The sequence below is a fragment of the Pteropus alecto genome, unplaced genomic scaffold, assembly GCF_000325575.1.
Source record: "Pteropus alecto unplaced genomic scaffold, ASM32557v1 scaffold86, whole genome shotgun sequence".
Classification (NCBI taxonomy): Eukaryota; Metazoa; Chordata; class Mammalia; order Chiroptera; family Pteropodidae; genus Pteropus; species Pteropus alecto.
Genome location: NW_006442109.1, coordinates 29,915,106 through 29,928,946, shown reverse-complemented (window position 1 = coordinate 29,928,946; position 13,841 = coordinate 29,915,106). Strand labels below are relative to the sequence as shown.

At 40.4% G+C, this 13,841-nt stretch overlaps 1 long non-coding RNA gene across 1 annotated transcript in view; it reads right to left on the bottom strand.

Moving 5' to 3' along the window:
* The window catches only part of LOC107196290, a 106,497-nt gene that overhangs the window by 6,178 nt on the left and 86,478 nt on the right, over positions 1-13,841 (bottom strand). The window contains exon 3 of the long non-coding RNA XR_001517681.2: positions 1,216-1,295. This is a non-coding gene — a long non-coding RNA (uncharacterized LOC107196290). The remainder of the gene's footprint in view (positions 1-1,215; positions 1,296-13,841) is intronic.

Sequence of the window (13,841 nt, the reverse complement as noted above, 5' to 3'; positions counted from 1 at the left end):
TTCAGCAGGTCAGAAGTCCGAAATGAGTCCTGCAGGGCTAAAAGCAAGGTATTGACAGGGCTAAGTTCCTTCTGGAGGCTCCAGGGAAGAATCATTTTCCTCAATCTTTCCAGTTTCTAGAAGCACTTCTTGGCTGCGGGTCCCTCCCTCCATCTTCAAAACACAGTGCTCCAATCTCTACTTCCATTATCACACCTCCTGTTTCTGACTTTGTCCCTCTTGCCTCATATCTGATTACACTGGGCCTACCGAGATAATCTTCACATCTCAAAATCTTTCATCTCCGCCTGCAAAGTCCTTCTGTCATGTAAATTAGCAAATTCACAAATTCCAGGGATTAGGAGATAGACATTTGGGGTGGGGGCATTATTCTGCCTATCACACCTTCCCAACCTCAAAACGCATTTCACCATCCATTTGCCTCCATTTATGTACATAGAATGTTTATCGTTATAAATTGAGGAATAGTGAGGAGGGTTTTTTTGTTTGTTTGTTTGTTTGTTTGTTTGTGGGAGGAGAGAAAGTTAAAAGCAGGAAGAGAGAACAAAAGGTTCTGTGATGTCTAGTCTAGTTCTGCCTGAAGAACTGGACTTGAGACCAGCTGGATAGGTAGTAATGGAAAGAAATGGATGGAACCATTTAAGAATGACTATGTGGCTCTGGGCACGTACAGGGCTACTTTAGGATCAGGGAAAAATGTGGTTCAGAGTTACTTGTTTTTGCCAAGAACCCAGCAGACTTCCGATGTACCAGGAAAGGAAGCAATGAAGCATCTGGGAGTAGCAGCGTCACATGGGAATGCTTATTCTTATGGTAGCAGTAGTAGAGGTTGTGCATGAGAGAGAGCTGGTGAGAGAAAGGGACATGTGAATGCCACAGATGGACTGTAGATGACCGTGGGCACAATGATGCCACATTTAGAGGCTTTCAGAAAGTCTTCTTACGAAAAGAATAGAGACCTTAGAGGCAGAACAAACGTGTGTGTGTGTGTGTTCCACCTAACAATATATTACAAACATGTTTTTTTATACAAGTTATTTCTTTCTATGATTTATGGAACTTCCAAGTATTCTATGTTTGAAGATGTACCAATATTTGTTCAATTACTCTTCCCTTGCTGGTGTTTCCAATTTTTTCTCTATTTTAAACCATAGTATAATGAATCTTCTTGAAACTTTCACAAATCCATAAATAGTTTCTTAGGATAAAACTTACCTGAAAGTAGAATTGCTGGATCTAAAGGGTATGGGAGTCATTCTGAAGCTTTTTTAAAGTATGAGGTACAGTTTCCTTATCTGTAAAATGAAAGGATAAGATGAAATTGGTGACTTGCAAGCTTTTTTTTTTTCTGTTCTTTTTAGCCAGTAGACTCTTCCAGCAGAAACCTGGAAGGTAAGTAGATCAGAGATGAACCCACTCCAATGGAATGGGCCTGGGCTGGTCTGTTTCTGCCTCCCCATCCCCTCAGCTACCAGGGGCTCTGAGGAACCTCCAGGTCTCTAAGGCACACACTTTGCAAACCAAGGGCGAGGTGACCTCATATTCTTTTCTACTGACATCTTTGCTATCAGGCTCTTTGATTGAATTGCTAGGTGTCTAGACGGGTCTGAGATCATATCACTGGGTCCCCATGGTGCCTGCTCCCTAAATGGTCAGTAGACACTTGTTAATCTTAGATAGCAGCCATTTCACAACAGGTCAGAAGCAGGGGATCCTGCTGGCCAAGTCGAAAGGGAAGAAACGGAGCTACACCCGCTTGAGGGAGATGACTCTGGAGCCTGGATATGACAGATAAATTGGGGGAATTCCTGTGACTCAGAACTTGGGGAATATAGACAGTGTATAATAAAAATATAATTTTAGCTATATAGGTAACTTTGGGAATATCAGATCCAACTTCCTCTTTTTGTAGATGAGAACCAGAGAAGGTAAGTGTCTCATCCCAGGGCACACAGTAACTTAGTGGCATAATCAGGCATCCTGAAAACTACACAAATGCTATTTTGTTTTTACTGCATTTGAAGCTTCCCTCCCGCCCCCCTATAAAGGTAAAAGGATAGAAGGGAGGAAGAAATTAATATTTAAAACTCCAATTATGTGCCAAGCAACAATCTAAGTACCTTCGTCATACTTTGTTCACTCAGTCAGGATGGGCATTGTGGTGTCCTGCACATGAGGTCTTTGCCTTGCAAGTTTAGTCCTGGGTCCAGAGGCCCCAGCAGTGAGTGACAATGGTGCGACTGGAACTCAGTCTCTGACTCCAAACACCATCCTTCCCCAACTTGGATATACCGTATTAACCTAGAGAGTTACCTGTTGCCTAACTATCATATTGCGGAGGAATTTGGGAAGTTATTTTGAGATGAAACAAGGTAAAACATGATGAACAAGAACCTGACAATAGACAAGATTCTAGATATAAATACATCAATTCAATTTAAACACATCAATTTAGGAACAGAACATGACCTGAAACCTTGCCCAGAACTCGTCCTTAGAGGTCCTTTCTTGGCATGAAAGTTAGTGCTACAGGAAGTGATGTGAAATATAAAGAGAAACTCTCTTTCTCATGTCAGATTCCTCTGGGAAATACCATCTAGGATTCAACAGTCTACTGTCCTCTGCGAGAAACTCAGGGAACTCTTCATAAGAATGTGAGGTTTAGATCCAAATTTCTAGTCATTCAGGAGACTTGGGCACCCAAACTGAAGAGGTGTAGTCCTTGGGGAGATAAGGGGCTGAGGGAGACGGGGATACGTACATAGTTATCTTGAGTTTGAACTCTAGCACTACCTTTCCTCCAACCTAGACCTACAAGAGATCTTGCCATGCTTTGGCGGGGAAATTCCAGGCCTTCCACCAATATCTTGGAAGTTTACGATGCTCTACATTGGGGCTCATTTACAGTAGTTACAAGAGAACATTAGGAAAATTCTAGAGTCTACCAGTGGGATTGGGTTTCCTTTGAACAAAAGTTTTATGACTCATGAAGTCTGCTATAATGCAGCTCATAAGCCCAAGGTTAAACAACCTTCAGAGTCTCTCCTAAAGTCAAATGTGCCTGCAGCTCTGCTGTGCTTCTCTCTCTTGTTGCTCAAGTCACATAAGAGTAGCTTTTTATTCTTGCAAATTACAAGCTGCTACACCAATCTGGCATGCTCTCCACTGCCTCCCCAAACTCACACCTCCCCCGAGCCCAGCTCCTGCTGCCTCTCTGACAGCATCACCCCTACTCTCCCCTGCACTCAGCACATTGGTTATTTCTTCCCTCTATTATTCTACTGAGATTGTCGCTAGCTGCTATATTGTACTGTTCTCTAATTTTTCATTTGTGTGAATCTCATTGAACTCAAAATTTACACATTTCTTGAGATTAAAGAAGAGATGGGGTGATGGAATGGACTACCATTTTAGTGCGGTAAACCTGAGAGAATGGGTATATAAGAGTTGGGCTTTGAAGTCAGACAGCTTAAGTTTAAATGCAGACTCCGCCTTGGTCAAGTTACTTAACTTAGCTGTGCTATAGTCACCTCATCTGTAACATGGGCATAATAATAGTGCCTACCTCACAGGGTACCAATTAAATCAGAGAGTCCCTGTAAATTGTCATTCCAAAAAGTCACCTGCTATTATTATCCCCATGTGCCAGGCACTGAGTGGGCCATTTTAACCCACAATCTCATCTATTCACCACAAGAATTTGGTGGGGTGGTGTAATAAACACTATCTGTTGCCTACTCTCCAGCCAGCTACTGCTTCCTCCTTGTCTGCAAAGTCCTGCTGTAGTGTTTAATTGTTTGTCCTCCTATCATCCTGTTCTTAGGGAAGTAATTTTGTTCTCAGCCCAGGGGTAAGTGTTGAATAGTTTAAACCAATTATGGTATTCAACACCAGCCACTGGTTCAGAGGTGGTCATGTGACCCCATTTAAGCATGAGGGGAAGCCTGGCTGAGTGGGGGTAGAGGGTCGGGGAAGATTTCCTCATTGATGAAAAAGAGACACACAGGAAAAGAGATCCTTCTTCCTTACTCTGGACTTTGTGCTGTCTGGATGTTTGCCTGGAATTTCTACAGCTGTTAAGGAAGCCAACGCAGAGGGATGAGGTCAGAGCCAAGCAAAGCAGATACAGGTAGGTACCCTGGTTCCTGGCATAACTGTGCACTCGCTATTATATGAAATGGGACTTCCCATAATTGTTAAAGCTCTCGAGTCATGCTTTTTCTATAACTTACACCTAAAGAAAGCACACTCCCTATGTCCCAGAAGAGGAAACTGAACTTCAAAGAGATTTGCATTATTTACTCCAATTCAGACAGACAGCAAGGGGCCATTCAGAGCAGTCTCATATGTCACCTGTGGTTTCTAGTGCCCAGGACATCATAGGACACACACTTGTTGTTTAATAAGTAGGCAGCATCTCAGAGACTCATGATGTTTACCAATCTGTGCTACCTCTGGTTTGTTTAAGAGTTCTGTAGCAAGGAACAATGTAAAATGACATGTTCCAGCAGTTTTAATGACTTTCCAACACAGTGTGCATTGTGAGTCTCATGAGTTCTCTTAAAAGCAAGAAGAGTAATTATCTAAAGGGATTCTCATTTCTAGGGCATACTTCAACACACTCAGCCCTGTCGTAAGTAACGCTTGCTCTTTGTTTAAATGACAGACTTTGGTTTGGTAGTTACCACTTCTTAATGTCATCTTTTTTAAAAAAGACAAGATTCATGCTATAAATGCTAAGGAAATCTAGTTCTCTCTTTCTGCAACACGTTGTGCTGAATTAATCTTAGCTTCACTCTAAGAGAGTCCCTTAACCGGGGATCTGGGAGGAAAGCTGGGGTGGGCTATATAAGAACAAGATCCAATTGAGGTGAGAGGGGGATATCTCAGATTTCATATTTGAGGAGCCTGTGTAGGTTTTAGTAGATGCCTCTCTAATTTTTGTCAGAGGATGGAATATAAAATGCACCTTTAATTCTACCAAAAGCTAACCAAGGGAAAAGTAACTTACAATGATATACACCATAGTCCAGAGGCACGATTGGGTTCCTGCCTCATAGGGTTCTGCACTAGCTCAGTTCTCACTGAACCTGAAACTGGGAAGAACTTCAAGGACAGTGACCTTGACTGATATGGGCAAGTGAAAGAGTTAAGGGCCAATGGGCTAAGATTGTAGCTGGGCAATTGCCTCTCAGGGTTACACCTATGATAACTAAATTAATTGCTAAACCCTCCTCCTCTCTGAAGGAATAATCATAGGAGAGAAACCAATAATAATAAGGGTGACAGTTAATACTGAGCATTTATCACATACCAGGCTCTGTTTTAAATTCTTTACCTAGGTATTATTTGATTTCTCACAACTCAAACTGTTAGTTAAACCGTCACAATTTGCATTAATTAGTGTATCTTTCACCACAATAATAGTAAATGCTATTATTATAGATGAGAATACTGAGGCATAAAGAGGTTAAGTAACTTGGCCAGGGATTCAAAGCTAGGAAATGGCAAAGTCAGAATTTAAATCTCAGTATTCTAGGTCCAGAATCCAGCTCTAATCATCACCCTCTAGTGAGTTAATAGTCAAAACAGCTCATGAGAAAGAACAGATGGTTTGAAAATGGTAAACAGATGGTGAAGAGCAGAACACTTTTACCAAGCTGCTTTCGCTTCTCTACATTAGCTGAGCCTCAGAGGCAGTGGGCACGATGGGGAGAGCCTGCAGGTAGGGATACCTGAGCCCAGTTCTGATGCTGCCATGACTGGTTTTTAAGGCCTGTGGAAGATAAGCAACATGCCCCCTATCTTCTTGATATTTGTACTAAAATGTAATGACTTAAAAACTTTAAAGTTCTTACAAATCACCAAGTAATTCAGAATTATTTAGGAGCAGAGAACAGGAATCTGCATTTCTGACAAGCTCTCCAAGGTGATTCTAATGCAGGTGGTCTTGGGACCATGCTTGGAAACCAGCTGATCCTTGGAGCTCCTTTCTGTCTCTTATTTAATGACACAAGTCTACTTGCCCTGGTGGTGGTGTTTCTGGTCTGCTTTCATCTGTAGTGAAGAGCAGGGACATGAGAGAAGCAAGGTGTGGGGAGGCGGGCAGTTAGTTGTGTGATGGTGGGCCAGGTACTGCTCACGCCTCTGATCCTTTTCTTCTGTAAAGTAGGATGAAGGAGACCAGAAACGGGCATGGAATGGAATAGCTCCTCAGTAATGTCGGTGCCCACCCTCTGATCATGATAGCCACGTTCTGGTCTATGTTGTCATGTTTGAGCTAATAACATTACAGAGAAAAGTTGGGTTCTAAAGAGTCTTAGTTCTTTTTTTTTTTTTTTTTGCAAAGTTTGTTGCTTGTTACGGTAATTAATTAATTGGTTTATTTACTTATTTGTTGCAGCAAGAACATGTAGCATGAAATCTACCCTCTTAAAACTTTTTTGTGTCCAATACAGTATTGTTGACTATATGCACAGTGTCGTACAGCAATTCCCTAGAACTTATTTATCTTATATAACTGAAATTTTATACCTATGGCAACCCTGTTTTCTTTCTCCCTGGCCCCTGGCAACCACCATTTTACTGTTTCCATGCATTTGACTATTTTAGATACCTTATATAAATGGAATCATGCAGTATTTGTCCTTCTGTGAGTTAATTATTTTACTTAGCATGATATCCTCCAGGTTCATTCGTGTTGTTACATATGGCAGGATTTCCTTATTTTTACAGGCCAAAAAATATTCCACTGGTCTTGGCAATGATTTCTTGTATGTGACACTAAAAGCATAAGCAACAAAAGCAAAAGTAGGTAAGTGGGACTGTATCAAAAACTAAAGAAATCCCATTTCTTAAGTAACTTAAGTAATCTAAGTTAAAATTCTCTTGCTTTCTTTAGTTTAGTTTTCTCCACCTCTCTCTTTAAGAAGATTTTGTCCAAGCTCCCCTAGTGTAGGTCTAGCATACACAAAGCATACTTGCAGACACACTCCTCACATCCTTTCTTGGGACAGAAACTGCTAGTTGATATTTTCCTGTTGGCCCTGAGGTGCAGCCTCAGAGCCCCAGTAAGTCTCTACTGACAAATTAAAGATGGTTTATGAGTCCTAGTCCCCTTTCAAGGAAAGAAACTTTTAAAACTTTATTTATTTACTTTTTAAAGCCATCTCTTTTTGAGAGTCAGCATGATCTGGCATCAGGTCTAATTTTAGGGTCACAGCTGAGAACAGAGGAGTGAGAAAGGATTTTATTGTTAGCTATCAAATTTTGGAACCTCTATTCTTGGAGAATAATTTTCTAAAAAGGTAAAACAATGACTCTCGCACAAATGTAGAATGAACACATGTCAAATATTTTAACTCATTTATATTGAAATATTACAGTTAGTTCAAAGGAAAACCAAAGACCAGTCATTTATATAGACAATCAGAAATGCTGATTTTAATTTACTAATAGATGCAAAAATAGCCTGTATCATATGGTGGGAATTAACTGTAATTTCACAGGACAAAATTTATTTGCTTTTTTATGAACAGGAATCATTGGCATGACTATCAGTTCTCCACAAGTTGAAGTCTGTCTCCAAAGAGTTGCAAAATAGTTGAGGACCAATAAAGGCACAGACCCCTAATGCATCCGACTACCCTGGAAGGGTCCTCCAGACATCTAGCATTCCACCAAAAGGATACTCAATAATTGTTTTGCTCACTTCAAAGTTTTTTTGGGTTTTCTTGACCCTACTGTGTGCTTCAATTGCAGGGGTGCTACACATCCTTTGAAATCATAGCAGGAAATACCGGTTAGCACGACTTTCTCCTCTTGCAACATCATTGGGTAGTTGAAAACCAGTTAAAATGTGCATTTAGTTCTCCTTGAAACCTGCACAGGGCAGCATGCTGGCTTTATCTTTCCTGCCTTCCTGCCTTTCCTCCACCTGGCTGGGCCCACTGAGGCCTGGTGCCAGTGATGGGCCTGGAATGATTGTTCTGTTTTGCCTTTCCCCACATGACAGCATTTTCTCAGGGAGTTCCAAGAAAAGGAGAATGCCTGCTCAACTTATCCTTACCTATCCTAGGGCTCAAGGATGAAGAGGTAGAGCAAGGGGGAGGCAATATTTAAGACTCGGGCGTTCTGACCACTAACTTGCCCCAGTTCCTTAGAAAAGGAATGACACTGGGGGGCTGTGGGAGGGTAATTCTGGTGCGTGTGTGCGTGCATGTGTGCGTGTTGTCAAAAACTCTCCTTGACCAAACTTTAGTCAGGCTTCTCTCTCTGAACCCTCCTCTCACCCAGGCCTTGACCTTGGCCCTTGACCTGTCTCAGGTCTGTTTAGAGCAGTTTTATCAAGAATCCTGCTAAGTCATTTTAGCAAGAATCCCTCTACCACTGATATCTGATCAAGTTCCTCATCACCCATCTTTGATATCTAAGTCCTTGGCCTACCTTCAGCAAGAATCTTCCTTCCCTTGATATCTCTTCTTAGTACTTTTCCATTACGGATCCTCTAATTCTGCTTCCTGGTGATAAATCCTTACTTGTCCTGGGTGTGTTTGGAGTTGAGCCAGATCTCTCTTCCCTACCACAATACCCCTGTTGCAAGGGTCTTGAAAAAGTCGTCCTTAACTTTTTAAGTGTCAGAATAATTTTTTTACTCTGTGTGTGTGTGTGTGTGTGTGTATGTGTGTGTGTGTGTGTGTGTGTGTGTGTGTGTGTGTGAGAGAGAGAGAGAGAGAGAGAGAGAGAGAGAGAGAGAGAGAGAGAGAAAGAGGATATTTTCCAGAGGAAATAACACCTCCCAGTGAGGGACACAAGGACAAAGAGTCTGGAAATAAAAAACTAAAACCAGCTTTCCTACTCACTATACTGGCTGTAAAGGAAATTTAGCTTACCCTTCGCAGTTTTTTAATTTATAAAATGGAGATAATAATAGTGCCCATCTCATAGCATTGTTATTTAAGTTTATTAATATTAATTCTATTTATAAAATATTAACAATATTTATAAAACACACGAATTTTACATGTTTTATTTTGTTATTTAAATAACAGCATTAATTAATAAAAGTGTTATTCTTAACCTTTAGGAAAAGTACTATTTTTAACCTAGGTAGAGTGATATAAGTGGTACAAAGGGCATTACAAGGGCAAGAGAGAGAGATAAAAGAGATGGTAGCATCCTAGACTTTCCAGAAAGGTGACTCAAAGTGCTCAGTGTTGGCCACACAGTTCTGACCAAACAAAGGAGTGAGATGGTTTCTGCTCCAGGGCACAAGTGCTCAGAGAGGAACTGTGAAGGAACACACTACCTTCCTGGTCTACCTTCCTGTCTGCCTCAGGGACCCTGGAGATAGAGGAGGAGGTGGAGGAGGCGAGAAGGTGTAAATGGGGCTATGGATTCATTACTTGGCTTCTAGAATAAACACATTCCCTGTTTGTGGTGAGAAGCCCAGGCCACTAAGGAAGTGAGTCCACAGCCTGCGGGCTGGAGGAGGCACTGAACTCTGGGGCACGTTGTCTTGAACCTTGAGAACTTTTCCTGGAAGAACTGCTTTGATAGTAAAGAAGAAATCTTAGAGGAGAATCTAAGAGAAAAGTCTCTGGGAGGCCAAGGTCATTCATGTTGGATCTCGTGAGAAGGAAAACACAGCTTTACAGAAAGTAGCCAATCCCCTCTACCCTCCCCAGGCACAAGGTGAGGCCAAAGACTAAAGAAAATAGTCTTCAAATACTATTGCTCTAGGGAATGGCCGTAGGCAAGGAAGCTCATTGTTTCCCCAAGTGGGAAATGTGTGTAGTAAATTGGCAACTTGGTTCAGAGTTTAAGTTGGATATAAAGAAATGGAGTTAAGAGTCAAAATGAATTCTTTCAAAGAAAGTTTCTTTGCTAGGTAATTGGAGAACTGTAGCCACTGATAAGGCGTGAAAAAGTAGTTTAATAATGAAAGGGTTCAGTCAGTTGGTGCAGTGAATTTCAGTTGGTTGAGTAATTGACGCTTGGTAGAGGTTTTTGAAAGGCATGTAAGTTACTTTTCCTTAACGCTACCAGTCATTGTTCCTGGCAACCACACGGTGACCTTTTCACTTTATATATAAGATGTTGATCTCTGAGAAGCCATGGGTTTCTCCTAGTGGATTAGAGAAAGTCCTCTTTATGGGGAAAGCTACAAGAAGAGAAAGGAAAGGAGAAATATCTCATTCCTCACATTGCTGACATAGCTTTAGATAGATGAAAAGCTAGGTAGGTGGAGAGAAAAAATGAAGAGAGAAGGCCACCTGGAGTTTCTGTAGGCCAGCGGAAGGTTGGAGATAGAAACTCTATTTCTGCCTTCCTAAAGCCTACTTCAATTCTTTAAAGTTTCATCTCCCCCTATATCATTCCTAATAGCATACTGCATATCCAGAAATATTTCATAGAATTAGTATTACTTCTAGAAATTAGTTTGGGTCTCAGAAATTGGAGATAGGGCAAAATAAAATGAGACAGTTTTTTAATTTACTTATGTCACCGAGTAATTGTTTTAACAATCTAAAATATTTTCTAAAGAATATTCCTCTGTGTGATATTTATAAAGAACACGCACAAAAAGAGTTTTACGGTCAAATAAGGTTGAGGAATACAGGATTAATATAAATTAAGTAGGTTTCTTTCTGGTAGAATTTTTCAGGACCTTTAATAAGCTAATGTGTATTATAAATCAAGATGGACTATCTGAGCAGTAATTCCCAAGCTTATACGTGGAGTATCACAACACAATAGTGATTTAAGGAACACACTTTAAGAGATACCGATTATTTCTCAAGCAATTGATTTCACTGTTTGGAAGTTTCCTTTTATAGATTTCACCAGGAACACACCACAGAGATGTCATGGGGACAGAGAAACAACATATGACTCAGGAGACCTGGGTTCTAGTCCTATATTCTTGCTGTGCCAAGTAGTAGCAAGTTGCTTGACCTCAATTTTGTCACCTGTCAAGCTGGAGAACAGTGGTGAAACTTGGCTTGCAGGGCAATAGTTGAGAATATGAAACGAGAAATTCGAAATGAACAAATGTGAGTTGGTGGTTGTTATCACATATGGGCTAAGGAAATCCCTTATTTTGTTTGAATCATACTTCATGGCAGCTCTGCCTCTCTTGGTTCTGTATTTTCTACCAAATCAACAAAAGTCTGAATGCTTTTTTGTATAATGCTTTGCCTAAGTTGATTCTAGGAGAACGACGCTGAGATTCATAGCAATCCTCTGGAAATATTTAAGTTCTTCTAATTGCTGTGGTAGCAATGTTTAGGGATAACATGCAAATACATAATTAACTTAAGCTGTCTGGACAAGCTCAGTCTGATAGTCCTTATTGCCTGATGTCCATGGTCATTAATGAATTGTTTCCATGTTACATGGACCAGTGGAGCAAAACATGTGCCTTTGGGGCAGAATTTGCAGCAGAGCTCTTCTGACTATCAATTCTGTGAGCTTGACTTTCTTTAAGACCTGGCTTTGAACCTAGCTTCCCAAAGAAAAAGGCTAGCATTGCTTTGGTCATTTCAGAATAGACCTGAACATTTCCTGACTCAGAATCATTTACCTCTGTTGTCTAAGGGTGTTACAAAACCTGCACTGGAAAATATGTTTTTCAGAGATGATTAAATTTGACAATTATTGAGGTACGTGTTCTTGAAAGGGTTGGATCAAGGCACAGAAGCTAAGTTGGGAATCAAGGGCATAGCATATTGGAAAAACAGAACAAAAGTGGTTGTGGTACAGCTTGAATAAGAATGCTACTTATAGCAATTACCACGTGCTAGACACCGTTCTGTGCATTTTACGTAGATTAACTCCTTTAAATCTCACAACAGCACCATAAGGATGTGCCATTATTGGCCTGATTCTACATTTGAGGAAACTATCAAGTTTACAATGCCTATTCCAGGGTTCTGGTTTCAAGGATAATAAGTGATATTGTAGTATGATGGACGTATCAGGCCATTTGCCTGTACTATCCTTAGTTCAGGGTGATGCTACTAGATATGGCTGTTCGGATTCTGGATGGATACCTGTCTCAAAACCAGGCAATTCATTGGCTAGTCATATTCTCTCAATAATTTGAATTAGGAGTCATAGATATGAGTCTCTATAAAAGCTCTAGGCAGGAGGCAGCCATTTTGGATCATGTGCAAATAGATGGGAAAATAAAGGGAGCTTTTCTACTGAGAGAAGCAGAGAAAAGAAAGAGCTGCATGATGCTAAAAATTGGAAAGAATGGTTCAGCGCTCCAGCTCTAGGGTCTGATAGGCCTGGGTTCAAATCTGGCCTCCACCATTTGTGAATGTGAACTAATTACTTAAATTCTCTCCCAATTTCCTAATTTTTAAAGTAGGAATGATGACATCTGTATCAGATGAATTGCTTAGCATAGTGCCTGGCACATAATTATCACTCACAAAATAATAACTATTATCATTATTGTTAATATTTTTAATGGCTTTTCAGTTCTTCCGTGGTCTGATTTTATTTAACTTCCTTTCTGAAGATTTCATCATTTCTGTATCCTGATTATAACCCTCCTTTTACTAGAGTGAGACTTGATGGAAATGTCACAGTGATAACTAACACTCTCCCCCACTTTTTAAAAATAGACTTTACTTTTTAGAGCAATTTTAGGTTCACGGCAAAATTGAGCATAAAGCATGGAGATTTCCTGCGTACTGGCACCCCCCTGCCCCGCCCCCCACCACGCCCACCACACACAGCTTCTCCCATTTTCAACATTCTCCAAAGTGATCCATTTGTTACAATTGATGAACCTCATTGACACATCATCATCACTCAAAGTCCATAATTTACATTAGAGTTCACTTTGGTGTTTAACATTCTATGGGTTTGGACAAATTAATAATGACATGTATCCATCATTATAGTATCATACAGAATAGTTTCACTGCCCTAAAAGTCCTCCATGCTCTACCCTATCATCCCTCTCTCCACCTAACATCTGGCAACTCCTCATCTTTTTACTGTCTCCATGTTTTTGCCTTGTCCAGAATGTCATATAGTTAAAATCATACGGTCTTTTCAGATTGGCTTCATTCACTTAGTAATGTACATTTACGTTTCCTCTCTGTCTTTTTTATGTCTTAAGAGATATATCACAGTTCATTTTTCCATTCACCTACTAAAGGACACCTTGTTTGCTTCCAAGTTTTGGTAATTAATTATGAACAAAGCTGATAAAAATATCCATGTTCAGGTTTTTGTGTGGACATAAGTTTTCAGCTCATTTGAATAGATACCATGGAGTGTGATTGCTAGATCATATGGTAAGTGTATGTTTAGTTTTTTGTAAGAAACTGCCAAACTGTCTTCCAAAGTAGCTGTCCCATTTTGCATTTCCACCAGCAGTGAATGGGAGTTCCTGTTGCTCCACATCCTTGTCAGCATTTGGTGTTGTTAGTGTTCTGGATTTTGTGACAACTCTTCCCTTTGAAGACTAGCTCTTTAGAAAATGATCTGGGTCATGAGCAGGATTTGTTCTTCAGAGAATCACAACAAACAGAAGATGATATAAGTAATTTACTATCCCATTATTTCATTTTCTTCTTTCCTCGTCATGTATGGCAATCTAGCATTAACAATTTATTGTATCTTCACTGTGTACTTCGTACTGCACTGGACTGTGTGTGTATGTGTGTGTTTGAGAGAGAGATGGAGAGAGAAAGAGAGAGAGAAAGAGAGAAACCTGCCCTGGCCAAAGGAGCTGATGGATTGGTAGGAAAAACAGAAGCAGCAAACTCAAAACAAGTGAAAAAACAATATGACAGTATATATCAAGTATAATGGGGTTC